The 26,624-nt window shown below is 48.3% G+C and overlaps 12 non-coding genes across 12 annotated transcripts; all 12 read right to left on the reverse strand.

Moving 5' to 3' along the window:
- Positions 1–1,725: 1,725 nt before the first annotated feature.
- LOC140406784 (U1 spliceosomal RNA) lies at positions 1,726–1,889 on the reverse strand. The gene has a single exon (XR_011939298.1). It is a non-coding gene; the product is annotated as a U1 spliceosomal RNA (small nuclear RNA).
- A 1,922-nt stretch (positions 1,890–3,811) lies between these two features.
- LOC140406785 (U1 spliceosomal RNA) lies at positions 3,812–3,975 on the reverse strand. Its single transcript, XR_011939299.1, has one exon. It is a non-coding gene; the product is annotated as a U1 spliceosomal RNA (small nuclear RNA).
- A 1,936-nt stretch (positions 3,976–5,911) lies between these two features.
- On the reverse strand, positions 5,912–6,075 carry LOC140406782 (U1 spliceosomal RNA). The gene has a single exon (XR_011939296.1). It is a non-coding gene; the product is annotated as a U1 spliceosomal RNA (small nuclear RNA).
- Positions 6,076–8,011: 1,936 nt separating this feature from the next.
- LOC140406774 (U1 spliceosomal RNA) lies at positions 8,012–8,175 on the reverse strand. Its single transcript, XR_011939288.1, has one exon. It is a non-coding gene; the product is annotated as a U1 spliceosomal RNA (small nuclear RNA).
- Positions 8,176–10,097: 1,922 nt separating this feature from the next.
- LOC140406779 (U1 spliceosomal RNA) lies at positions 10,098–10,261 on the reverse strand. Its single transcript, XR_011939293.1, has one exon. It is a non-coding gene; the product is annotated as a U1 spliceosomal RNA (small nuclear RNA).
- A 1,944-nt stretch (positions 10,262–12,205) lies between these two features.
- On the reverse strand, positions 12,206–12,369 carry LOC140406793 (U1 spliceosomal RNA). Its single transcript, XR_011939305.1, has one exon. It is a non-coding gene; the product is annotated as a U1 spliceosomal RNA (small nuclear RNA).
- Positions 12,370–14,313: 1,944 nt separating this feature from the next.
- Positions 14,314–14,477, reverse strand: LOC140406791 (U1 spliceosomal RNA). The gene has a single exon (XR_011939303.1). It is a non-coding gene; the product is annotated as a U1 spliceosomal RNA (small nuclear RNA).
- Positions 14,478–16,400: 1,923 nt separating this feature from the next.
- On the reverse strand, positions 16,401–16,564 carry LOC140406776 (U1 spliceosomal RNA). The gene has a single exon (XR_011939290.1). It is a non-coding gene; the product is annotated as a U1 spliceosomal RNA (small nuclear RNA).
- A 1,922-nt stretch (positions 16,565–18,486) lies between these two features.
- Positions 18,487–18,650, reverse strand: LOC140406767 (U1 spliceosomal RNA). Its single transcript, XR_011939282.1, has one exon. It is a non-coding gene; the product is annotated as a U1 spliceosomal RNA (small nuclear RNA).
- Positions 18,651–20,594: 1,944 nt separating this feature from the next.
- LOC140406798 (U1 spliceosomal RNA) lies at positions 20,595–20,758 on the reverse strand. The gene has a single exon (XR_011939310.1). It is a non-coding gene; the product is annotated as a U1 spliceosomal RNA (small nuclear RNA).
- Positions 20,759–22,680: 1,922 nt separating this feature from the next.
- On the reverse strand, positions 22,681–22,844 carry LOC140406797 (U1 spliceosomal RNA). The gene has a single exon (XR_011939309.1). It is a non-coding gene; the product is annotated as a U1 spliceosomal RNA (small nuclear RNA).
- A 1,942-nt stretch (positions 22,845–24,786) lies between these two features.
- LOC140406775 (U1 spliceosomal RNA) lies at positions 24,787–24,950 on the reverse strand. Its single transcript, XR_011939289.1, has one exon. It is a non-coding gene; the product is annotated as a U1 spliceosomal RNA (small nuclear RNA).
- Positions 24,951–26,624: the final 1,674 nt, after the last annotated feature.

Consider the following 26,624-nt stretch of genomic DNA (forward strand, 5'->3'; position numbering starts at 1 on the left):
GAAGTGAACCGCCCCTTATCTACCTGTCAGTCAAACGATGGACCGTTTTCCGGAATGAAGACTTTCTCTCTCAAAACTTTGTCTGTCCATCTTTGTTCAGCAAGGAAACAATTAACTTTTCTGACACAGAAATAGAAAGATTGATGAGGAGGTTTTTGGAGTCACGAAGATATTGGTTGTTGTCTCTAGGAGAGGTTTTTTAGCGTCATGAGCAGTTTATTGAGAGGCATGTTTGGAGGTTTATTTGGGGGTGAGGTCAGGTTAATCTTCATGGGGACATGCTCCCCAACCCCATCCCCACGCACGCACCCCATCCCACATGCATCACCACACACTCACACACTATATTGTTTAAAAATAAATTTAGAGTACCCAATTCATTTTATGTTCCAATTTATTGGCAATTTGATGTGGCCAATCCACCTAGCCTGTACATCTTTGGGTTGTGAGGGTGAGACCCACGCAAACACTGAGGAAAATGTGCAAACTCCTCATGGACAATGACCTGGGTCCTGGATCGAACTCTAGTCTTCGACGCCGTGAGGGAACAGTGCTAAGCACTGCGCCACCATGCCGCCCCTAAACAGACACACTACCCCGACCCTCCTACACCCATCTTTTTTCTTTTAAATTTAGAGCATCCAATCATTTTGTTATTTTTTTAAATTAAGGGGCAATTTAGCATGGCCAATCCACCTAACCTGCACATCTTTGGGTTGTGGGGGTGAAACCCACGCAGACACGGCGAGAATGTGCAAACTCCACACGGACAGTGACCCTGGGCCAGGATTCAAACCCGGGTCCTCAGCGCCGTTGTCCCAGTGCTAACCACTGCACCATGTGCCATTTTCACACACACCCATCTGACACGCACAGACCCAGCACACCAGCCCCCCACGAAAAACACACGCACACTCATTCTTGATACTCACAATCACCCCAACGCACACACACACCTCTGACACACACACACCTGACACAGAGTTAACATTTCCTCAACGGGGATAGAAAGAAATTGATGAGGAGGATTTGCGAGTCACATAAATGTTGATTGTAATAATAACAATGATTATCGTCACAAGTAGGCTTACATTAACACTGCAATGAAGTGACTGTGAAAAACAACTAGTCGCCACAATCCGGCGCCTGTTCGGGTACAGAGCGGGAGAATTGAGAATGTCCAAATTACCTATCAGCATGCCTTTGGGGACTTGTGGGAGCAACCGGAGGAAAGCCACGCAGAGAATGTGCAGAGTCCACAGAGCCGGGAATGGGACCTGGGATCGTGGAGCTGTGAAGCAACTGCAGGGCAGCACGGTAGCAGAAGTGGATAGCACCGTGGCTTCACAGCACCAGGGTGCCAGATTCGATTCGCCGCTGGGTCACTGTCTGTGCGGAGTCTGCGTGGGTTTCCTCCAGGTGCTGCGGTGTCCTCCCACAGTGCAAAGAAGTGCAGGTTATGTGGACTGGTCATGCTAAACTGCCCTCATTGTCGAAAAAAGTTTAGGAGAGGTTAATGGGTTAAGGGGATAGGATAGAAGTGAGGGCTGAAGTGAGACGGTGCAGACTGGATGGGCTGAACGGCCTCATTCTGCACTGTATGTTCTGTGCTAACCACTGTGTTACCATGCTCTCCTGTTGTTGGCTCCGGGAGAGGTTTTTAGAGCGATCTTTCCAACATGTTGCTCGACCAGAAAAGGATCAATCTATTTTAGTTCCGTAAATCAGGGGAGAGCGCGAACGCAGTCCCCCACTACCACAAATTTTGCAGTCGAGTATCCCGCATTTGGGGACATCGCAGGCGTCAGCACACCCGAAGTGCAATGGGCTAGCCTCGTCCTGGGCGAACCACCTTGTTGATCATGGTTTAACCCCTGCCAGGTAAGTATGCTTAAAAACAGTACACCCTCCCAGTCCACACCACACATCACATCTTTCACTCACACTTACTGCATTTACACGGCCAAACTGTCACTTTACTTACAATTATCTCTACCGAATTAGACTAGTTCTGTTGTATGATTTTGACAAATTGTCGAATATACCTCTCTATAAGAAACACATTGCCTAAAACGTCCGCTATGCTATTTGCATATTGGCCTGAAAAGGAAGTGAACCGCCCCTTATCTACCTATCAGTCAAACGATGGACCGTTTTACGGAATGAAGACTATCTCTCTCAAAACTTTGTCTGTCCATCTTTATTCAGCAAGGAAACAATTAACTTTTCTGACACAGAAATAGAAAGATTGATGAGGAGGTTTTTGGAGTCACGAAGATATTGGTTGTTGTCTCTAGGAGAGGTTTTTTAGCGTCATGAGCAGTTTATTGAGAGGCATGTTTGCAGGTTTATTTGGGGGCGGGGTCAGGTTAATCTTCATGGGGACATGCTCCCCACCCCCATCCCCACGCACGCACCCCATCCCACATGCATCACCACACACTCACACACTATATTGTTTAAAAATAAATGTAGAGTACCCAATTCATTTTATGTTCCAATTTATTGGCAATTTGATGTGGCTAATCCACCTAGCCTGTACATCTTTGGGTTGTGAGGGTGAGACCCACGCAAACACTGAGGGAAATGTGCAAACTCCTCATGGACAATGACCCGGGGCCTGGATCGAACTCTGGTCTTCGACGCCGTGAGGGAACAGTGCTAAGCACTGCGCCACCATGCCGCCCCTAAACAGACACACTACCCCGACCCTCCTGCACCCATCTTTTTTCTTTTAAATTTAGAGCACCCAATCATTTTGTTATTTTTTAAAATTAAGGGGCAATTTAGCATGGCCAATCCACCTAACCTGCACATCTTTGGGTTGTGGGGGTGAATCCCACGCAGACACGGCGAGAATGTGCAAACTCCACACGGACAGTGACCCTGGGCCAGGATTCAAACCCGGGTCCTCAGCGCCGTTGTCCCAGTGCTAACCACTGCACCATGTGCCACTTTCGCACACACCCATCTGACACGCACAGACCCAGCACACCAGCCCACCACGAAAAACACACACACACTCATTCTTGATACTCACAATCACCCAACACACACACCCGACACTGAGTTAATATTTCTGCAACGGGGATAGAAAGAAATTGATGAGGAGGATTTGAGAGTCACAAAGATGTTGATTGTAATAAAAACAATGATTATCGTCACAAGTAGGCTTACATTAACACTGCAATGAAGTTACTGTGAAAAACAACTAGTCGCCACAATCCGGCGCCTGTTCGGGTACAGAGCGGGAGAATTGAGAATGTCCAAATTACCTATCAGCATGCCTTTGGGGACTTGTGGGAGCAACCGGAGGAAAGCCACGCAGACACGTGGAGAATGTGTAGAGTCCACAGAGCCGGGAATGGGACCTGGGATCGTGGAGCTGTGAAGCAACTGCAGGGCAGCACGGTAGCAGAAGTGGATAGCACGGTGGCTTCACAGCACCAGGGTGCCAGATTCGATTCGCCGCTGGGTCACTGTCTGTGCGGAGTCTGCGTGGGTTTCCTCCAGGTGCTGCGGTGTCCTCCCACAGTGCAAAGAAGTGCAGGTTATGTGGACTGGCCATGTTAAACTGCCCTCATTGTCGAAAAAAGTTTAGGAGAGGTTAATGGGATAGGATAGAAGTGAGGGCTGAAGTGGGTCGGTGCAGACTGGATGGGCTGAACGGCCTCATTCTGAACTGCATGTTCTCTGCTAACCACTGTGTTACCATGTTACCCTGTTGTTGGCTCCTGGAGAGGTTTTTAGGGCGATGCTTCCAACAGGTTGCTCGATCTGAAAAGGATCAATCTATTTTTGTTTCGTAAATCAGGGGAGAGCGCGAACGCAGTCCCCCACTACCACAAATTTTGCAGTCGAGTATCCCGCATTTGGGGACATCGCAGGCGTCAGCACACCCGAAGTGCAATGGGCTAGCCTCGTCCTGAGCGAACCACCTTTTTGATCATGATTTCACCCCTGCCAGGTAAGTATGCTTAAAAACAGTACACCCTCCCAGTCCACACCACACATCACATCTTTCACTCACACTTACTGCATTTACACGGCCAAACTGTCACTTTACTTTCAATTATCTCTACCGAATTAGACTAGTTCTGTTGTATGATTTTGACAAATTGTCGAATATACCTCTCTATAAGAAACACATTGCCTAAAACGTCCGCTATGCTATTTGCATATTGGCCTGAAAAGGAAGTGAACCGCCCCTTATCTACCTATCAGTCAAACGATGGACCGTTTTCCGGAATGAAGACTATCTCTCTCAAAACTTTGTCTGTCCACCTTTATTCAGCAAGGAAACAATTAACTTTTCTGACACAGAAATAGAAAGATTGATGAGGAGGTTTTTGGAGTCACGAAGATATTGGTTGTTGTCTCTAGGAGAGGTTTTTTAGCGTCATGAGCAGTTTATTGAGAGGCATGTTTGCAGGTTTATTTGGGGGCGGGGTCAGGTTAATCTTCATGGGGACATGCTCCCCACCCCCATCCCCACGCACGCACCCCATCCCACATGCATCACCACACACTCACACACTATAATGTTTAAAAATAAATTTAGAGTACCCAATTCATTTTATGTTCCAATTTATTGGCAATTTGATGTGGCCAATCCACCTAGCCTGTACATCTTTGGGTTGTGAGGGTGAGACCCACGCAAACACTGAGGGAAATGTGCAAACTCCTCATGGACAATGACCCGGGGCCTGGATCGAACTCTGGTCTTCGACGCCGTGAGGGAACAGTGCTAAGCACTGCGCCACCATGCCGCCCCTAAACAGACACACTACCCCGACCCTCCTGCACCCATCTTTTTTCTTTTAAATTTAGAGCACCCAATCATTTTGTTATTTTTTAAAATTAAGGGGCAATTTAGCATGGCCAATCCACCTAACCTGCACATCTTTGGGTTGTGGGGGTGAAACCCACGCAGACACGGCGAGAATGTGCAAACTCCACACGGACAGTGACCCTGGGCCAGGATTCAAACCCGGGTCCTCAGCGCCGTTGTCCCAGTGCTAACCACTGCACCATGTGCCATTTTCGCACACACCCATCTGACACGCACAGACCCAGCACACCAGCCCCCCACGAAAAACACACGCACACTCATTCTTGATACTCACAATCACCCCAACGCACACACACACCTCTGACACACACACACCTGACACAGAGTTAACATTTCCTCAACGGGGATAGAAAGAAATTGATGAGGAGGATTTGCGAGTCACATAAATGTTGATTGTAATAATAACAATGATTATCGTCACAAGTAGGCTTACATTAACACTGCAATGAAGTGACTGTGAAAAACAACTAGTCGCCAAAATCCGGCGCCTGTTCGGGTACAGAGCGGGAGAATTGAGAATGTCCAAATTACCTATCAGCATGCCTTTGGGGACTTGTGGGAGCAACCGGAGGAAAGCCACGCAGAGAATGTGCAGAGTCCACAGAGCCGGGAATGGGACCTGGGATCGTGGAGCTGTGAAGCAACAGCAGGGCAGCAGGGTAGCAGAAGTGGATAGCACGGTGGCTTCACAGCGCCACGGTGCCAGATTCGATTCGCTGCTGGGTCACTGTCTGTGCGGAGTCTGTGTGGGTTTCCTCCAGGTGCTGCGGTGTCCTCCCACAGTGCAAAGAGGTGCTGGTTATGTGGACTGGCTATGCTAAACTGCCCTCATTGTCGAAAAAAGTTTAGGAGAGGTTAATGGGTTAGGATAGAAGTGAGGGCTGAAGTGAGACGGTGCAGACTGGATGGGCTGAACGGCCTCATTCTGCACTGTATGTTCTGTGCTAACCACTGTGTTACTATGCTCTCCTGTTGTTGGCTCCGGGAGAGATTTTTAGAGCGATCTTTCCAACATGTTGCTCGACCAGAAAAGGATCAATCTATTTTAGTTCCGTAAATCAGGGGAGAGCGCGAACGCAGTTCCCCACTACCACAAATTTTGCAGTCGAGTATCCCGCATTTGGGGACATCGCAGGCGTCAGCACACCCGAAGTGCAATGGGCTAGCCTCGTCCTGGGCGAACCACCTTGTTGATCATGGTTTCACCCCTGCCAGGTAAGTATGCTTAAAAACAGTACACCCTCCCAGTCCACACCACACATCACATCTTTCACTCACACTTACTGCATTTACACGGCCAAACTGTCACTTTACTTTCAATTATCTCTACCGAATTAGACTAGTTCTGTTGTATGATTTTGACAAATTGTCGAATATACCTCTCTATAAGAAACACATTGCCTAAAACGTCCGCTATGCTATTTGCATATTGGCCTGAAAAGGAAGTGAACCGCCCCTTATCTACCTATCAGTCAAACGATGGACCGTTTTCCGGAATGAAGACTATCTCTCTCAAAACTTTGTCTGTCCATCTTTATTCAGCAAGGAAACAATTAACTTTTCTGACACAGAAATAGAAAGATTGATGAGGAGGTTTTTGGAGTCACGAAGATATTGGTTGTTGTCTCTAGGAGAGGTTTTTTAGCGTCATGAGCAGTTTATTGAGAGGCATGTTTGCAGGTTTATTTGGGGGCGGGGTCAGGTTAATCTTCATGGGGACATGCTCCCCACCCCCATCCCCACGCACGCACCCCATCCCACATGCATCACCACACACTCACACACTATATTGTTTAAAAATAAATTTAGAGTACCCAATTCATTTTATGTTCCAATTTATTGGCAATTTGATGTGGCCAATCCACCTAGCCTGTACATCTTTGGGTTGTGAGGGTGAGACCCACGCAAACACTGAGGGAAATGTGCAAACTCCTCATGGACAATGACCCGGGGCCTGGATCGAACTCTGGTCTTCGACGCCGTGAGGGAACAGTGCTAAGCACTGCGCCACCATGCCGCCCCTAAACAGACACACTACCCCGACCCTCCTGCACCCATCTTTTTTCTTTTAAATTTAGAGCACCCAATCATTTTGTTATTTTTTAAAATTAAGGGGCAATTTAGCATGGCCAATCCACCTAACCTGCACATCTTTGGGTTGTGGGGGTGAAACCCACGCAGACACGGCGAGAATGTGCAAACTCCACACGGACAGTGACCCTGGGCCAGGATTCAAACCCGGGTCCTCAGCGCCGTTGTCCCAGTGCTAACCACTGCACCATGTGCCATTTTCGCACACACCCATCTGACACGCACAGACCCAGCACACCAGCCCCCCACGAAAAACACACGCACACTCATTCTTGATACTCACAATCACCCCAACGCACACACACACCTCTGACACACACACACCCGACACAGAGTTAACATTTCCTCAACGGGGATAGAAAGAAATTGATGAGGAGGATTTGCGAGTCACATAAATGTTGATTGTAATAATAACAATGATTATCGTCACAAGTAGGCTTACATTAACACTGCAATGAAGTGACTGTGAAAAACAACTAGTCGCCAAAATCCGGCGCCTGTTCGGGTACAGAGCGGGAGAATTGAGAATGTCCAAATTACCTATCAGCATGCCTTTGGGGACTTGTGGGAGCAACCGGAGGAAAGCCACGCAGAGAATGTGCAGAGTCCACAGAGCCGGGAATGGGACCTGGGATCGTGGAGCTGTGAAGCAACAGCAGGGCAGCAGAAGTGGATAGCACGGTGGTTTCACAGCGCCACGGTGCCAGATTCGATTCGCTGCTGGGTCACTGTCTGTGCGGAGTCTGCGTGGGTTTCCTCCAGGTGCTGCGGTGTCCTCCCACAGTGCAAAGAGGTGCTGGTTATGTGGACTGGCTATGCTAAACTGCCCTCATTGTCGAAAAAAGTTTAGGAGAGGTTAATGGGTTAAGGGGATAGGATAGAAGTGAGTGCTGAAGTGAGACGGTGCAGACTGGATGGGCTGAACGGCCTCATTCTGCACTGTATGTTCTGTGCTAACCACTGTGTTACCATGCTCTCCTGTTGTTGGCTCCGGGAGAGGTTTTTAGAGCGATCTTTCCAACATGTTGCTCGACCAGAAAAGGATCAATCTATTTTAGTTCCGTAAATCAGGGGAGAGCGCGAACGCAGTCCCCCACTACCACAAATTTTGCAGTCGAGTATCCCGCATTTGGGGACATCGCAGGCGTCAGCACACCCGAAGTGCAATGGGCTAGCCTCGTCCTGGGCGAACCACCTTGTTGATCATGGTTTCACCCCTGCCAGGTAAGTATGCTTAAAAACAGTACACCCTCCCAGTCCACACCACACATCACATCTTTCACTCACACTTACTGTTTTTACACGGCCAAACTGTCACTTTACTTTCAATTATCTCTACCGAATTAGACTAGTTCTGTTGTATGATTTTGACAAATTGTCGAATATACCTCTCTATAAGAAACACATTGCCTAAAACGTCCGCTATGCTATTTGCATATTGGCCTGAAAAGGAAGTGAACCGCCCCTTATCTACCTATCAGTCAAACGATGGACCGTTTTCCGGAATGAAGACTATCTCTCTCAAAACTTTGTCTGTCCATCTTTATTCAGCAAGGAAACAATTAACTTTTCTGACACAGAAATAGAAAGATTGATGAGGAGGTTTTTGGAGTCACGAAGATATTGGTTGTTGTCTCTAGGAGAGGTTTTTTAGCGTCATGAGCAGTTTATTGAGAGGCATGTTTGCAGGTTTATTTGGGGGCGGGGTCAGGTTAATCTTCATGGGGACATGCTCCCCACACCCATCCCCACGCACGCACCCCATCCCACATGCATCACCACACACTCACACACTATATTGTTTAAAAATAAATGTAGAGTACCCAATTCATTTTATGTTCCAATTTATTGGCAATTTGATGTGGCCAATCCACCTAGCCTGTACATCTTTGGGTTGTGAGGGTGAGACCCACGCAAACACTGAGGGAAATGTGCAAACTCCTCATGGACAATGACCCGGGGCCTGGATCGAACTCTGGTCTTCGACGCCGTGAGGGAACAGTGCTAAGCACTGCGCCACCATGCCGCCCCTAAACAGACACACTACCCCGACCCTCCTGCACCCATCTTTTTTCTTTTAAATTTAGAGCACCCAATCATTTTGTTATTTTTTTAAATGAAGCGGCAATTTAGCATGGCCAATCCACCTAACCTGCACATCTTTGGGTTGTGGGGGTGAAACCCACGCAGACACGGCGAGAATGTGCAAACTCCACACGGACAGTGACCCTGGGCCAGGATTCAAACCCGGGTTCTCAGCGCCGTTGTCCCAGTGCTAACCACTGCACCATGTGCCACTTTCGCACACACCCATCTGACACGCACAGACCCAGCACACCAGCCCCCCACGAAAAACACACACACACTCATTCTTGATACTCACAATCACCCAACACACACACCCGACACTGAGTTAACATTTCTGCAACGGGGATAGAAAGAAATTGATGAGGAGGATTTGAGAGTCACAAAGATGTTGATTGTAATAAAAACAATGATTATCGTCACAAGTAGGCTTACATTAACACTGCAATGAAGTTACTGTGAAAAACAACTAGTCGCCACAATCCGGCGCCTGTTCGGGTACAGAGCGGGAGAATTGAGAATGTCCAAATTACCTATCAGCATGCCTTTGGGGACTTGTGGGAGCAACCGGAGGAAAGCCACGCAGACACGTGGAGAATGTGCAGAGTCCACAGAGCCGGGAATGGGACCTGGGATCGTGGAGCTGTGAAGCAACTGCAGGGCAGCACGGTAGCAGAAGTGGATAGCACCGTGGCTTCACAGCACCAGGGTGCCAGATTCGATTCGCCGCTGGGTCACTGTCTGTGCGGAGTCTGCGTGGGTTTCCTCCAGGTGCTGCGGTGTCCTCCCACAGTGCAAAGAAGTGCAGGTTATGTGGACTGGCCATGCTAACCTGCCCTCATTGTCGAAAAAAGTTTAGGAGAGGTTAATGGGATAGGATAGAAGTGAGGGCTGAAGTGGGTCGGTGCAGACTGGATGGGCTGAACGGCCTCATTCTGAACTGCATGTTCTATGCTAACCACTGTGTTACCATGCTACCCTGTTGTTGGCTCCTGGAGAGGTTTTCAGGGCGATGCTTCCAACAGGTTGCTCGATCTGAAAAGGATCAATCTATTTTTGTTTCGTAAATCAGGGGAGAGCGCGAACGCAGTCCCCCACTACCACAAATTTTGCAGTCGAGTATCCCGCATTTGGGGACATCGCAGGCGTCAGCACACCCGAAGTGCAATGGGCTAGCCTCGTCCTGAGCGAACCACCTTTTTGATCATGGTTTCACCCCTGCCAGGTAAGTATGCTTAAAAACAGTACACCCTCCCAGTCCACACCACACATCACATCTTTCACTCACACTTACTGCATTTACACGGCCAAACTGTCACTTTACTTACAATTATCTCTACCGAATTAGACTAGTTCTGTTGAATGATTTTGACAAATTGTCGAACATACCTCTCTATAAGAAACACATTGCCTAAAACGTCCGCTATGCTATTTGCATATTGGCCTGAAAAGGAAGTGAACCGCCCCTTATCTACCTGTCAGTCAAACGATGGACCGTTTTCCGGAATGAAGACTTTCTCTCTCAAAACTTTGTCTGTCCATCTTTGTTCAGCAAGGAAACAATTAACTTTTCTGACACGGAAATAGAAAGATTGATGAGGAGGTTTTTGGAGTCACGAAGATATTGGTTGTTGTCTCTAGGAGAGGTTTTTTAGCGTCATGGGCAGTTTATTGAGAGGCATGTTTGCAGGTTTATTTGGGGGTGGGGTCAGGTTAATCTTCATGGGGACATGCTCCCCACCCCCATCCCCACGCACGCACCCCATCCCACATGCATCACCACACACTCACACACTATATTGTTTAAAAATAAATTTAGAGTACCCAATTCATTTTATGTTCCAATTTATTGGCAATTTGATGTGGCCAATCCACCTAGCCTGTACATCTTTGGGTTGTGAGGGTGAGACCCACGCAAACACTGAGGAAAATGTGCAAACTCCTCATGGACAATGACCTGGGTCCTGGATCGAACTCTAGTCTTCGACGCCGTGAGGGAACAGTGCTAAGCACTGCGCCACCATGCCGCCCCTAAACAGACACACTACCCCGACACTCCTACACCCATCTTTTTTCTTTTAAATTTAGAGCACCCAATCATTTTGTTATTTTTTTAAATTAAGGGGCAATTTAGCATGGCCAATCCACCTAACCTGCACATCTTTGGGTTGTGGGGGTGAAACCCACGCAGACACGGCGAGAATGTGCAAACTCCACACGGACAGTGACCCTGGGCCAGGATTCAAACCCGGGTCCTCAGCGCCGTTGTCCCAGTGCTAACCACTGCACCATGTGCCATTTTCGCACACACCCATCTGACACGCACAGACCCAGCACACCAGCCCCCCACGAAAAACACACGCACACTCATTCTTGATACTCACAATCACCCCAACGCACACACACACCTCTGACACACACACACCCGACACAGAGTTAACATTTCCTCAACGGGGTTAGAAAGAAATTGATGAGGAGGATTTGCGAGTCACATAAATGTTGATTGTAATAATAACAATGATTATCGTCACAAGTAGGCTTACATTAACACTGCAATGAAGTGACTGTGAAAAACAACTAGTCGCCAAAATCCGGCGCCTGTTCGGGTACAGAGCGGTAGAATTGAGAATGTCCAAATTACCTATCAGCATGCCTTTGGGGACTTGTGGGAGCAACCGGAGGAAAGCCATGCAGAGAATGTGCAGAGTCCACAGAGCCGGGAATGGGACCTGGGATCGTGGAGCTGTGAAGCAACAGCAGGGCAGCAGGGTAGCAAAAGTGGATAGCACGGTGGCTTCACAGCGCCACGGTGCCAGATTCGATTCGCTGCTGGGTCACTGTCTGTGCGGAGTCTGCGTGGGTTTCCTCCAGGTGCTGCGGTGTCCTCCCACAGTGCAAAGAGGTGCTGGTTATGTGGACTGGCTATGCTAAACTGCCCTCATTGTCGAAAAAAGTTTAGGAGAGGTTAATGGGTTAAGGGGATAGGATAGAAGTGAGGGCTGAAGTGAGACGGTGCAGACTGGATGGGCTGAACGGCCTCATTCTGCACTGTATGTTCTGTGCTAACCACTGTGTTACCATGCTCTCCTGTTGTTGGCTCCGGGAGAGGTTTTTAGAGCGATCTTTCCAACATGTTGCTCGACCAGAAAAGGATCAATCTATTTTAGTTCCGTAAATCAGGGGAAAGCGCGAACGCAGTCCCCCACTACCACAAATTTTGCAGTCGAGTATCCCGCATTTGGGGACATCGCAGGCGTCAGCACACCCGAAGTGCAATGGGCTAGACTCGTCCTGAGCGAACCACCTTTTTGATCATGGTTTCACCCCTGCCAGGTAAGTATGCTTAAAAACAGTACACCCTCCCAGTCCACACCACACATCACATCTTTCACTCACACTTACTGCATTTACACGGCCAAACTGTCACTTTACTTACAATTATCTCTACCGAATTAGACTAGTTCTGTTGAATGATTTTGACAAATTGTCGAACATACCTCTCTATAAGAAACACATTGCCTAAAACGTCCGCTATGCTATTTGCATATTGGCCTGAAAAGGAAGTGAACCGCCCCTTATCTACCTGTCAGTCAAACGATGGACCGTTTTCCGGAATGAAGACTTTCTCTCTCAAAACTTTGTCTGTCCATCTTTGTTCAGCAAGGAAACAATTAACTTTTCTGACACGGAAATAGAAAGATTGATGAGGAGGTTTTTGGAGTCACGAAGATATTGGTTGTTGTCTCTAGGAGAGGTTTTTTAGCGTCATGGGCAGTTTATTGAGAGGCATGTTTGCAGGTTTATTTGGGGGTGGGGTCAGGTTAATCTTCATGGGGACATGCTCCCCACCCCCATCCCCACGCACGCACCCCATCCCACATGCATCACCACACACTCACACACTATATTGTTTAAAAATAAATTTAGAGTACCCAATTCATTTTATGTTCCAATTTATTGGCAATTTGATGTGGCCAATCCACCTAGCCTGTACATCTTTGGGTTGTGAGGGTGAGACCCACGCAAACACTGAGGAAAATGTGCAAACTCCTCATGGACAATGACCTGGGTCCTGGATCGAACTCTAGTCTTCGACGCCGTGAGGGAACAGTGCTAAGCACTGCGCCACCATGCCGCCCCTAAACAGACACACTACCCCGACACTCCTACACCCATCTTTTTTCTTTTAAATTTAGAGCACCCAATCATTTTGTTATTTTTTTAAATTAAGGGGCAATTTAGCATGGCCAATCCACCTAACCTGCACATCTTTGGGTTGTGGGGGTGAAACCCACGCAGACACGGCGAGAATGTGCAAACTCCACACGGACAGTGACCCTGGGCCAGGATTCAAACCCGGGTCCTCAGCGCCGTTGTCCCAGTGCTAACCACTGCACCATGTGCCATTTTCGCACACACCCATCTGACACGCACAGACCCAGCACACCAGCCCCCCACGAAAAACACACGCACACTCATTCTTGATACTCACAATCACCCCAACGCACACACACACCTCTGACACACACACACCCGACACAGAGTTAACATTTCCTCAACGGGGTTAGAAAGAAATTGATGAGGAGGATTTGCGAGTCACATAAATGTTGATTGTAATAATAACAATGATTATCGTCACAAGTAGGCTTACATTAACACTGCAATGAAGTGACTGTGAAAAACAACTAGTCGCCAAAATCCGGCGCCTGTTCGGGTACAGAGCGGTAGAATTGAGAATGTCCAAATTACCTATCAGCATGCCTTTGGGGACTTGTGGGAGCAACCGGAGGAAAGCCATGCAGAGAATGTGCAGAGTCCACAGAGCCGGGAATGGGACCTGGGATCGTGGAGCTGTGAAGCAACAGCAGGGCAGCAGGGTAGCAAAAGTGGATAGCACGGTGGCTTCACAGCGCCACGGTGCCAGATTCGATTCGCTGCTGGGTCACTGTCTGTGCGGAGTCTGCGTGGGTTTCCTCCAGGTGCTGCGGTGTCCTCCCACAGTGCAAAGAGGTGCTGGTTATGTGGACTGGCTATGCTAAACTGCCCTCATTGTCGAAAAAAGTTTAGGAGAGGTTAATGGGTTAAGGGGATAGGATAGAAGTGAGGGCTGAAGTGAGACGGTGCAGACTGGATGGGCTGAACGGCCTCATTCTGCACTGTATGTTCTGTGCTAACCACTGTGTTACCATGCTCTCCTGTTGTTGGCTCCGGGAGAGGTTTTTAGAGCGATCTTTCCAACATGTTGCTCGACCAGAAAAGGATCAATCTATTTTAGTTCCGTAAATCAGGGGAGAGCGCGAACGCAGTCCCCCACTACCACAAATTTTGCAGTCGAGTATCCCGCATTTGGGGACATCGCAGGCGTCAGCACACCCGAAGTGCAATGGGCTAGTCTCGTCCTGGGCGAACCACCTTGTTGATCATGGTTTCACCCCTGCCAGGTAAGTATGCTTAAAAACAGTGCACCCTCCCAGTCCACACCACACATCACATCTTTCACTCACACTTACTGCATTTACACGGCCAAACTGTCACTTTACTTACAATTATCTCTACCGAATTAGACTAGTTCTGTTGTGTGATTTTGACAAATTGTCGAATATACCTCTCTATAAGAAACACATTGCCTAAAACGTCCGCTATGCTATTTGCATATTGGCCTGAAAAGGAAGTGAACCGCCCCTTATCTACCTATCAGTCAAACGATGGACCGTTTTCCGGAATGAAGACTATCTCTCTCAAAACTTTGTCTGTCCATCTTTATTCAGCAAGGAAATAATTAACTTTTCTGACACAGAAATAGAAAGATTGATGAGGAGGTTTTTGGAGTCACGAAGATATTGGTTGTTGTCTCTAGGAGAGGTTTTTTAGCGTCATGAGCAGTTTATTGAGAGGCATGTTTGCAGGTTTATTTGGGGGCGGGGTCAGGTTAATCTTCATGGGGACATGCTCCCCACCCCCATCCCCACGCACGCACCCCATCCCACATGCATCACCACACACTCACACACTATATTGTTTAAAAATAAATTTAGAGTACCCAATTCATTTTATGTTCCAATTTATTGGCAATTTGATGTGGCCAATCCACCTAGCCTGTACATCTTTGGGTTGTGAGGGTGAGACCCACGCAAACACTGAGGAAAATGTGCAAACTCCTCATGGACAATGACCCGGGGCCTGGATCGAACTCTGGTCTTCGACGTCGTGAGGGAACAGTGCTAAGCACTGCGCCACCATGCCGCCCCTAAACAGACACACTACCCCGACCCTCCTGCACCCATCTTTTTTCTTTTAAATTTAGAGCACCCAATCATTTTGTTATTTTTTTAAATTAAGGGGCAATTTAGCATGGCCAATCCACCTAACCTGCACATCTTTTGGGTTGTGGGGGTGAAACCCACGCAGACACGGCGAGAATGTGCAAACTCCACACGGACAGTGACCCTGGGCCAGGATTCAAACCCGGGTTCTCAGCGCCGTTGTCCCAGTGCTAACCACTGCACCATGTGCCACTTTCGCACACACCCATCTGACACGCACAGACCCAGCACACCAGCCCCCCACGAAAAACACACACACACTCATTCTTGATACTCACAATCACCCAACACACACACCCGACACTGAGTTAACATTTCTGCAACGGGGATAGAAAGAAATTGATGAGGAGGATTTGAGAGTCACAAAGATGTTGATTGTAATAAAAACAATGATTATCGTCACAAGTAGGCTTACATTAACACTGCAATGAAGTTACTGTGAAAAACAACTAGTCGCCACAATCCGGCGCCTGTTCGGGTACAGAGCGGGAGAATTGAGAATGTCCAAATTACCTATCAGCATGCCTTTGGGGACTTGTGGGAGCAACCGGGGGAAAGCCACGCAGACACGTGGAGAATGTGCAGAGTCCACAGAGCCGGGAATGGGACCTGGGATCGTGGAGCTGTGAAGCAACTGCAGGGCAGCACGGTAGCAGAAGTGGATAGCACCGTGGCTTCACAGCACCAGGGTGCCAGATTCGATTCGCCGCTGGGTCACTGTCTGTGCGGAGTCTGCGTGGGTTTCCTCCAGGTGCTGCGGTGTCCTCCCACAGTGCAAAGAAGTGCAGGTTATGTGGACTGGCCATGCTAAACTGCCCTCATTGTCGAAAAAAGTTTAGGAGAGGTTAATGGGATAGGATAGAAGTGAGGGCTGAAGTGGGTCGGTGCAGACTGGATGGGCTGAACGGCCTCATTCTGAACTGCATGTTCTATGCTAACCACTGTGTTACCATGCTACCCTGTTGTTGGCTCCTGGAGAGGTTTTTAGGGCGATGCTTCCAACAGGTTGCTCGATCTGAAAAGGATCAATCTATTTTTGTTTCGTAAATCAGGGGAGAGCGCGAACGCAGTCCCCCACTACCACAAATTTTGCAGTCGAGTATCCCGCATTTGGGGACATCGCAGGCGTCAGCACACCCGAAGTGCAATGGGATAGCCTCGTCCTGGGCGAACCACCTTTCTGATCATGGTTTCACCCCTGCCAGGTAAGTATGCTTAAAAACAGTACACCCTCCCAGTCCACACCACACATCACATCTTTCACTCACACTTACTGCATTTACACGGCCAAACTGTCACTTTACTTACAATTATCTCTACCGAATTAGACTAGTTCTGTTGTATGATTTTGACAAATTGTCGAATATACCTCTCTATAAGAAACACATTGCCTAAAACGTCCGCTATGCTATTTGCATATTGGCCTGAAAAGGAAGTGAACCGCCCCTTATCTACCTATCAGTCAAACGATGGACCGTTTTCCGGAATGAAGACTATCTCTCTCAAAACTTTGTCTGTCCATCTTTATTCAGCAAGGAAACAATTAACTTTTCTGACACAGAAATAGAAAGATTGATGAGGAGGTTTTTGGAGTCACGAAGATATTGGTTGTTGTCTCTAGGAGAGGTTTTTTAGCGTCATGAGCAGTTTATTGAGAGGCATGTTTGCAGGTTTATTTGGGGGCGGGGTCAGGTTAATCTTCATGGGGACATGCTCCCCACCCCCATCCCCACGCACGCACCCCATCCCACATGCATCACCACACACTCACACACTATATTGTTTAAAAATAAATTTAGAGTACCCAATTCATTTTATGTTCCAATTTATTGGCAATTTGATGTGGCCAATCCACCTAGCCTGTACATCTTTGGGTTGTGAGGGTGAGACCCACGCAAACACTGAGGAAAATGTGCAAACTCCTCATGGACAATGACCCGGGGCCTGGATCGAACTCTGGTCTTCGACGTCGTGAGGGAACAGTGCTAAGCACTGCGCCACCATGCCGCCCCTAAACAGACACACTACCCCGACCCTCCTGCACCCATCTTTTTTCTTTTAAATTTAGAGCACCCAATCATTTTGTTATTTTTTTAAATTAAGGGGCAATTTAGCATGGCCAATCCACCTAACCTGCACATCTTTGGGTTGTGGGGGTGAAACCCACGCAGACACGGCGAGAATGTGCAAACTCCACACGGACAGTGACCCTGGGCCAGGATTCAAACCCGGGTCCTCAGCGCCGTTGTCCCAGTGCTAACCACTGCACCATGTGCCACTTTCGCACACACCCATCTGACACGCACAGACCCAGCACACCAGCCCCCCACGAAAAACACACACACACTCATTCTTGATACTCACAATCACCCAACACACACACCCGACACTGAGTTAACATTTCTGCAACGGGGATAGAAAGAAATTGATGAGGAGGATTTGAGAGTCACAAAGATGTTGATTGTAATAAAAACAATGATTATCGTCACAAGTAGGCTTACATTAACACTGCAATGAAGTTACTGTGAAAAACAACTAGTCGCCACAATCCGGCGCCTGTTCGGGTACAGAGCGGGAGAATTGAGAATGTCCAAATTACCTATCAGCATGCCTTTGGGGACTTGTGGGAGCAACCGGGGGAAAGCCACGCAGACACGTGGAGAATGTGCAGAGTCCACAGAGCCGGGAATGGGACCTGGGATCGTGGAGCTGTGAAGCAACTGCAGGGTAGCACGGTAGCAGAAGTGGATAGCACCGTGGCTTCACAGCACCAGGGTGCCAGATTCGATTCGCCGCTGGGTCACTGTCTGTGCGGAGTCTGCGTGGGTTTCCTCCAGGTGCTGCGGTGTCCTCCCACAGTGCAACGAAGTGCAGGTTATGTGGACTGGCCATGCTAAACTGCCCTCATTGTCGAAAAAAGTTTAGGAGAGGTTAATGGGATAGGATAGAAGTGAGGGCTGAAGTGGGTCGGTGCAGACTGGATGGGCTGAACGGCCTCATTCTGAACTGCATGTTCTATGCTAACCACTGTGTTACCATGCTACCCTGTTGTTGGCTCCTGGAGAGGTTTTTAGGGCGATGCTTCCAACAGGTTGCTCGATCTGAAAAGGATCAATCTATTTTTGTTTCGTAAATCAGGGGAGAGCGCGAACGCAGTCCCCCACTACCACAAATTTTGCAGTCGAGTATCCCGCATTTGGGGACATCGCAGGCGTCAGCACACCCGAAGTGCAATGGGCTAGCTTCGTCCTGGGCGAACCACCTTTTTGATCATGGTTTCACCCCTGCCAGGTAAGTATGCTTAAAAACAGTACACCCTCCCAGTCCACACCACACATCACATCTTTCACTCACACTTACTGCATTTACACGGCCAAACTGTCACTTTACTTACAATTATCTCTACCGAATTAGACTAGTTCTGTTGTATGATTTTGACAAATTGTCGAACATACCTCTCTATAAGAAACACATTGCCTAAAACGTCCGCTATGCTATTTGCATATTGGCCTTAAAAGGAAGTGAACCGCCCCTTATCTACCTGTCAGTCAACCGATGGACCGTTTTCCGGAATGAAGACTTTCTCTCTCAAAACTTTGTCTGTCCATCTTTGTTCAGCAAGGAAACAATTAACTTTTCTGACACGGAAATAGAAAGATTGATGAGGAGGTTTTTGGAGTCACGAAGATATTGGTTGTTGTCTCTAGGAGAGGTTTTTTAGCGTCATGAGCAGTTTATTGAGAGGCATGTCTGTAGGTTTATTTGGGGGTGGGGTCAGGTTAATCTTCATGGGGACATGCTCCCCACCCCCATCCCCACGCACGCACCCCATCCCACATGCATCACCACACACTCACACACTATATTGTTTAAAAATAAATTTAGAGTACCCAATTCATTTTATGTTCCAATTTATTGGCAATTTGATGTGGCCAATCCACCTAGCCTGTACATCTTTGGGTTGTGAGGGTGAGACCCACGCAAACACTGAGGAAAATGTGCAAACTCCTCATGGACAATGACCTGGGTCCTGGATCGAACTCTAGTCTTCGACGCCGTGAGGGAACAGTGCTAAGCACTGCGCCACCATGCCGCCCCTAAACAGACACACTACCCCGACACTCCTACACCCATCTTTTTTCTTTTAAATTTAGAGCACCCAATCATTTTGTTATTTTTTTAAATTAAGGGGCAATTTAGCATGGCCAATCCACCTAACCTGCACATCTTTGGGTTGTGGGGGTGAAACCCACGCAGACACGGCGAGAATGTGCAAACTCCACACGGACAGTGACCCTGGGCCAGGATTCAAACCCGGGTCCTCAGCGCCGTTGTCCCAGTGCTAACCACTGCACCATGTGCCATTTTCGCACACACCCATCTGACACGCACAGACCCAGCACACCAGCCCCCCACGAAAAACACACGCACACTCATTCTTGATACTCACAATCACCCCAACGCACACACACACCTCTGACACACACACACCCGACACAGAGTTAACATTTCCTCAACGGGGATAGAAAGAAACTGATGAGGAGGATTTGCGAGTCACATAAATGTTGATTGTAATAATAACAATGATTATCGTCACAAGTAGGCTTACATTAACACTGCAATGAAGTGACTGTGAAAAAAAGCTAGTCGCCAAAATCCGGCGCCTGTTCGGGTACAGAGCGGGAGAATTGAGAATGTCCAAATTACCTATCAGCATGCCTTTGGGGACTTGTGGGAGCAACCGGAGGAAAGCCACGCAGAGAATGTGCAGAGTCCACAGAGCCGGGAATGGGACCTGGGATCGTGGAGCTGTGAAGCAACAGCAGGGCAGCAGGGTAGCAGAAGTGGATAGCACGGTGGCTTCACAGCGCCACGGTGCCAGATTCGATTCGCTGCTGGGTCACTGTCTGTGCGGAGTCTGCGTGGGTTTCCTCCAGGTGCTGCGGTGTCCTCCCATAGTGCAAAGAGGTGCTGGTTATGTGGACTGGCTATGCTAAACTGCCCTCATTGTCGAAAAAAGTTTAGGAGAGGTTAATGGGTTAAGGGGATAGGATAGAAGTGAGGGCTGAAGTGAGACGGTGCAGACTGGATGGGCTGAACGGCCTCATTCTGCACTGTATGTTCTGTGCTAACCACTGTGTTACCATGCTCTCCTGTTGTTGGCTCCGGGAGAGGTTTTTAGAGCGATCTTTCCAACATGTTGCTCGACCAGAAAAGGATCAATCTATTTTAGTTCCGTAAATCAGGGGAGAGCGCGAACGCAGTCCCCCACTACCACAAATTTTGCAGTCGAGTATCCCGCATTTGGGGACATCGAAGGCGTCAGCCCACCCGAAGTGCACTGGGCTAGCCTCGTCCTGGGCGAACCACCTTGTTGACCATGGTTTCACCCCTGCCAGGTAAGTATGCTTAAAAACAGTACACCCTCCCAGTCCACACCACACATCACATCTTTCACTCACACTTACTGCATTTACACGGCCAAACTGTCACTTTACTTACAATTATCTCTACCGAATTAGACTAGTTCTGTTGTATGATTTTGACAAATTGTCGAATATACCTCTCTATAAGAAACACATTGCCTAAAACGTCCGCTATGCTATTTGCATATTGGCCTGAAAAGGAAGTGAACCGCCCCTTATCTACCTATCAGTCAAACGATGGGCCGTTTTCCGGAATGAAGACTATCTCTCTCAAAACTTTGTCTGTCCATCTTTATTCAGCAAGGAAACAATTAACTTTTCTGACACAGAAATAGAAAGATTGATGAGGAGGTTTTTGGAGTCACGAAGATATTAGTTGTTGTCTCTAGGAGAGGTTTGTTAGCGTCATGAGCAGTTTATTGAGAGGCATGTTTGCAGGTTTATTTGGGGGCGGGGTCAGGTTAATCTTCATGGGGACATGCTCCCCACCCCCATCCCCACGCACGCACCCCATCCCACATGCATCACCACACACTCACACACTATATTGTTTAAAAATAAATTTAGAGTACCCAATTCATTTTATGTTCCAATTTATTGGCAATTTGATGTGGCCAATCCACCTAGCCTGTACATCTTTGGGTTGTGAGGGTGAGACCCACGCAAACACTGAGGGAAATGTGCAAACTCCTCATGGACAATGACCCGGGGCCTGGATCGAACTCTGGTCTTCGACGCCGTGAGGGAACAGTGCTAAGCACTGCGCCACCATGCCGCCCCTAAACAGACACACTACCCCGACCCTCCTGCACCCATCTTTTTTCTTTTAAATTTAGAGCACCCAATCATTTTGTTATTTTTTTAAATTAAGGGGCAATTTAGCATGGCCAATCCACCTAACCTGCACATCTTTGGGTTGTGGGGGTGAAACCCACGCAGACACGGCGAGAATGTGCAAACTCCACACGGACAGTGACCCTGGGCCAGGATTCAAACCCGGGTCCTCAGCGCCGTTGTCCCAGTGCTAACCATTGCACCATGTGCCACTTTCGCACACACCCATCTGACACGCACAGACCCAGCACACCAGCCCCCCACGAAAAACACACACACACTCATTCTTGATACTCACAATCACCCAACACACACACCCGACACTGAGTTAACATTTCTGCAACGGGGATAGAAAGAAATTGATGAGGAGGATTTGAGAGTCACAAAGATGTTGATTGTAATAAAAACAATGATTATCGTCACAAGTAGGCTTACATTAACACTGCAATGAAGTTACTGTGAAAAACAACTAGTCGCCACAATCCGGCGCCTGTTCGGGTACAGAGCGGGAGAATTGAGAATGTCCAAATTACCTATCAGCATGCCTTTGGGGACTTGTGGGAGCAACCGGAGGAAAGCCACGCAGACACGTGGAGAATGTGCAGAGTCCACAGAGCCGGGAATGGGACCTGGGATCGTGGAGCTGTGAAGCAACTGCAGGGCAGCACGGTAGCAGAAGTGGATAGCACCGTGGCTTCACAGCACCAGGGTGCCAGATTCGATTCGCCGCTGGGTCACTGTCTGTGCGGAGTCTGCGTGGGTTTCCTCCAGGTGCTGCGGTGTCCTCCCACAGTGCAAAGAAGTGCAGGTTATGTGGACTGGCCATGCTAAACTGCCCTCATTGTCGAAAAAAGTTTAGGAGAGGTTAATGGGATAGGATAGAAGTGAGGGCTGAAGTGGGTCGGTGCAGACTGGATGGGCTGAACGGCCTCATTCGGAACTGCATGTTCTATGCTAACCACTGTGTTACCATGCTACCCTGTTGTTGGCTCCTGGAGAGGTTTTTAGGGCGATGCTTCCAACAGGTTGCTCGATCTGAAAAGGATCAATCTATTTTTGTTTCGTAAATCAGGGGAGAGCGCGAACGCAGTCCCCCACTACCACAAATTTTGCAGTCGAGTATCCCGCATTTGGGGACATCGCAGGCGTCAGCACACCCGAAGTGCAATGGGCTAGCCTCGTCCTGGGCGAACCACCTTTTTTATCATGGTTTCACTCCTGCCAGGTAAGTATGCTTAAAAACAGTACACCCTCCCAGTCCACACCACACATCACATCTTTCACTCACACTTACTGCATTTACACGGCCAAACTGTCACTTTACTTACAATTATCTCTACCGAATTAGACTAGTTCTGTTGAATGATTTTGACAAATTGTCGAACATACCTCTCTATAAGAAACACATTGCCTAAAACGTCCGCTATGCTATTTGCATATTGGCCTTAAAAGGAAGTGAACCGCCCCTTATCTACCTGTCAGTCAAACGATGGACCGTTTTCCGGAATGAAGACTTTCTCTCTCAAAACTTTGTCTGTCCATCTTTGTTCAGCAAGGAAACAATTAACTTTTCTGACACGGAAATAGAAAGATTGATGAGGAGGTTTTTGGAGTCACGAAGATATTGGTTGTTGTCTCTAGGAGAGGTTTTTTAGCGTCATGGGCAGTTTATTGAGAGGCATGTTTGCAGGTTTATTTGGGGGTGGGGTCAGGTTAATCTTCATGGGGACATGCTCCCCACCCCCATCACCACGCACGCACCCCATCCCACATGCATCACCACACACTCACACACTATATTGTTTAAAAATAAATTTAGAGTACCCAATTCATTTTATGTTCCAATTTATTGGCAATTTGATGTGGCCAATCCACCTAGCCTGTACATCTTTGGGTTGTGAGGGTGAGACCCACGCAAACACTGAGGAAAATGTGCAAACTCCTCATGGACAATGACCTGGGTCCTGGATCGAACTCTAGTCTTCGACGCCGTGAGGGAACAGTGCTAAGCACTGCGCCACCATGCCGCCCCTAAACAGACACACTACCCCGACACTCCTACACCCATCTTTTTTCTTTTAAATTTAGAGCACCCAATCATTTTGTTATTTTTTTAAATTAAGGGGCAATTTAGCATGGCCAATCCACCTAACCTGCACATCTTTGGGTTGTGGGGGTGAAACCCACGCAGACACGGCGAGAATGTGCAAACTCCACACGGACAGTGACCCTGGGCCAGGATTCAAACCCGGGTCCTCAGCGCCGTTGTCCCAGTGCTAACCACTGCACCATGTGCCATTTTCGCACACACCCATCTGACACGCACAGACCCAGCACACCAGCCCCCACGAAAAACACAAGCACACTCATTCTTGATAATCACAATCACCCCAACGCACACACACATCTCTGACACACACACACCCGGCACAGAGTTAACATTTCCTCAACGGGATAGAAAGAAATTGATGAGGAGGATTTGCGAGTCACATAAATGTTGATTGTAATAATAACAATGATTATCGTCACAAGTAGGCTTACATTAACACTGCAATGAAGTGACTGTGAAAAACAACTAGTCGCCAAAATCCGGCGCCTGTTCGGGTACAGAGCGGGAGAATTGAGAATGTCCAAATTACCTATCAGCATGCCTTTGGGGACTTGTGGGAGCAACCGAAGGAAAGCCACGCAGAGAATGTGCAGAGTCCACAGAGCCGGGAATGGGACCTGGGATCGTGGAGCTGTGAAGCAACAGCAGGGCAGCAGGGTAGCAGAAGTGGATAGCACGGTGGCTTCACAGCGCCACGGTGCCAGATTCGATTCGCTGCTGGGTCACTGTCTGTGCGGAGTCTGCGTGGGTTTCCTCCAGGTGCTGCGGTGTCCTCCCACAGTGCAAAGAGGTGCTGGTTATGTGGACTGGCTATGCTAAACTGCCCTCATTGTCGAAAAAAGTTTAGGAGAGGTTAATGGGTTAAGGGGATAGGATAGAAGTGAGGGCTGAAGTGAGACGGTGCAGACTGGATGGGCTGAACGGCCTCATTCTGCACTGTATGTTCTGTGCTAACCACTGTGTTACCATGCTCTCCTGTTGTTGGCTCCGGGAGAGGTTTTTAGAGCGATCTTTCCAACATGTTGCTCGACCAGAAAAGGATCAATCTATTTTAGTTCCGTAAATCAGGGGAGAGCGCGAACGCAGTCCCCCACTACCACAAATTTTGCAGTCGAGTATCCCGCATTTGGGGACATCGCAGGCGTCAGCACACCCGAAGTGCAATGGGCTAGCCTCGTCCTGGGCGAACCACCTTGTTGATCATGGTTTCACCCCTGCCAGGTAAGTATGCTTAAAAACAGTACACCCTCCCAGTCCACACCACACATCACATCTTTCACTCACACTTACTGCATTTACACGGCCAAACTGTCACTTTACTTACAATTATCTCTACCGAATTTGACTAGTTCTGTTGTATGATTTTGACAAATTGTCGAATATACCTCTCTATAAGAAACACATTGCCTAAAACGTCCGCTATGCTATTTGCATATTGGCCTGAAAAGGAAGTGAACCGCCCCTTATCTACCTATCAGTCAAACGATGGACCGTTTTCCGGAATGAAGACTATCTCTCTCAAAACTTTGTCTGTCCATCTTTATTCAGCAAGGAAACAATTAACTTTTCTGACACAGAAATAGAAAGATTGATGAGGAGGTTTTTGGAGTCACGAAGATATTGGTTGTTGTCTCTAGGAGAGGTTTTTTAGCGTCATGAGCAGTTTATTGAGAGGCATGTTTGCAGGTTTATTTGGGGGCGGGGTCAGGTTAATCTTCATGGGGACATGCTCCCCACCCCCATCCCCACGCACGCACCCCATCCCACATGCATCACCACACACTCACACACTATATTGTTTAAAAATAAATTTAGAGTACCCAATTAATTTTATGTTCCAATTTATTGGCAATTTGATGTGGCCAATCCACCTAGCCTGTACATCTTTGGGTTGTGAGGGTGAGACCCACGCAAACACTGAGGGAAATGTGCAAACTCCTCATGGACAATGACCCGGGGCCTGGATCGAACTCTGGTCTTCGACGCCGTGAGGGAACAGTGCTAAGCACTGCGCCACCATGCCGCCCCTAAACAGACACACTACCCCGACCCTCCTGCACCCATCTTTTTTCTTTTAAATTTAGAGCACCCAATCATTTTGTTATTTTTTTAAATTAAGGGGCAATTTAGCATAGCCAATCCACCTAACCTGCACATCTTTGGGTTGTGGGGGTGAAACCCACGCAGACACGGCGAGAATGTGCAAACTCCACACGGACAGTGAGCCTGGGCCAGGATTCAAACCCGGGTCCTCAGCGCCGTTGTCCCAGTGCTAACCACTGCACCATGTGCCACTTTCGCACACACCCATCTGACACGCACAGACCCAGCACACCAGCCCCCCACGAAAAACACACACACACTCATTCTTGATACTCACAATCACCCAACACACACACCCGACACTGAGTTAACATTTCTGCAACGGGGATAGAAAGAAATTGATGAGGAGGATTTGAGAGTCACAAAGATGTTGATTGTAATAAAAACAATGATTATCGTCACAAGTAGGCTTACATTAACACTGCAATGAAGTTACTGTGAAAAACAACTAGTCGCCACAATCCGGCGCCTGTTCGGGTACAGAGCGGGAGAATTGAGAATGTCCAAATTACCTATCAGCATGCCTTTGGGGACTTGTGGGAGCAACCGGAGGAAAGCCACGCAGACACGTGGAGAATGTGCAGAGTCCACAGAGCCGGGAATGGGACCTGGGATCGTGGAGCTGTGAAGCAACTGCAGGGCAGCACGGTAGCAGAAGTGGATAGCACCGTGGCTTCACAGTGCCACGGTGCCAGATTCGATTCGCTGCTGGGTCACTGTCTGTGCGGAGTCTGCGTGGGTTTCCTCCAGGTGCTGCGGTGTCCTCCCACAGTGCAAAGAGGTGCTGGTTATGTGGACTG

The sequence above is a fragment of the Scyliorhinus torazame genome, unplaced genomic scaffold (genome assembly GCF_047496885.1).
Source record: "Scyliorhinus torazame isolate Kashiwa2021f unplaced genomic scaffold, sScyTor2.1 scaffold_864, whole genome shotgun sequence".
NCBI lineage: Eukaryota > Metazoa > Chordata > Chondrichthyes > Carcharhiniformes > Scyliorhinidae > Scyliorhinus > Scyliorhinus torazame.